This window comes from Triticum aestivum, chromosome 5D, assembly GCF_018294505.1.
Source record: "Triticum aestivum cultivar Chinese Spring chromosome 5D, IWGSC CS RefSeq v2.1, whole genome shotgun sequence".
NCBI lineage: Eukaryota > Viridiplantae > Streptophyta > Magnoliopsida > Poales > Poaceae > Triticum > Triticum aestivum.
In genome coordinates, this window is record NC_057808.1 from 49,911,268 (window position 1) to 49,912,744 (window position 1,477).

Here is a 1,477-nt window from a genome sequence, read left to right on the forward strand (position 1 = left end):
TCTACTAATAAAGCACCAAGTGCTTCTGGTCGTACGTCGTCGACCTTTTTTTTTAAAAGTCTAATGTTTCAGGTATTCAGCCCGCAGTCCTATTTTAAGTGGCTCTCGGAGAAAACGTTTCGTTCTTAGTTGAGGAATATCCTTGATGATCAGCAAATACCGGTGAGCCCCAAATATCATTTCCCTTAATAAATATTATTTCTTTTCAATATTCCACTCAGTTTTAATTATTATATCTGATATATATTTGTAAGATGCGGTAGGTATATGAATATTATGACATCCAGCAGCAAGTAATTATAATGGGTGCGCTCATCCAAAAACATTGTAAGGGCATGTACAAAAGTCCCTACTGTTTCAGGTATTCAACCCGCAGTCCTATTTTAAGTGGCTCTCGAAGAAAACGTTTCGTTCTTACAGAAAAGACCCTATGCTTTTGAGTATTCAACCCGCTGTCCTTTTTAGGTGGCTAAATTCAGATACAACGAGCTTTGCAACTGCACTTCAATTAAATTGTCCCACCTCGCTGATATACATATATTCTCACCAATTTATATGTGTACGAGAGCTGCCATGAGAATCAACAAGCTACATTAGAAATCAAAACAAGCAGAGAAAGGGAACGGAAGGAATCGCCAAAGCCTGAAGGAGCGAAGAAAATGGAACAGAGTCCACCGAGCGAACACCACCACCGGCGCCCTCGCTCGACGGAGGACACGCGATTTCCAAAAAGTGGGAGCAGAGAAGGCCGAGTCGAGGCGGCTGGGCTGACTGACACAGCAGGTAGGCCGCGGCTGGACGAGGCGCGCCCTGGCCTCCTCGCAAGCTGCGAGCAAAAGAAACAGCGGGGTTGAGGCAGGGCCTTACCTTGATCTGGCGCCACAGTCCCTACGATGGCATGTGGAGGACAGGAGGAGGGAAGGGATGGATCCGAGCCTGTTGGTCGGGGCGAGGCCTGCTGTGGCCAGATCCGGAGCATGGGGCCGCAACTGAGCTCCAAAACGCAATACATCCTCTCGTGGAGTTCCGCACCGACAGAGAAGAGGGGGTTGATGTTGCTGATAGAGAAGAAGAGAAGGGACAGCGTCAGGTGGATGGAGAAGAAGTAATCTGTTGTGTGGATAAGGGGGCACGTAGTGGGAAGTGGGGGGTGGTTGTTGTCGCTACATGTTGTGCCTGGGATTGCTACGCATGTGAACCTACTATTATTAGGGCATGTACATCAGTATAGACGCACCATCCGTACATGTCATCTATACACCACATAGCAGGCTGTCTGTTAGGCCAGCCGTAAAATGCTCTAACCGCGGACGTGGCTCGAGCGTTTTCCCTCTCCTCTCTCTCCCCCCACGTCACTTTTTTCCTACGTGTCCTTTGTTACATACGACTGACTAGATGTCGTTGTATATGCCCTTACAATATTTTTGGATGAGCGCACCCATTATAATTACTTGCTGCTGGATGTCATAATATTCAT

General features: G+C 47.5%; 1 long non-coding RNA gene across 1 annotated transcript; it reads right to left on the reverse strand.

Moving 5' to 3' along the window:
* Window positions 1–297: 297 nt before the first annotated feature.
* LOC123124278 (uncharacterized) lies at window positions 298–1,161 on the reverse strand. The gene is made up of 2 exons (XR_006461026.1): window positions 868–1,161; window positions 298–568 (listed from the first exon to the last, which is right to left on the reverse strand). It is a non-coding gene; the product is annotated as an uncharacterized lncRNA (long non-coding RNA).
* Window positions 1,162–1,477: the final 316 nt, after the last annotated feature.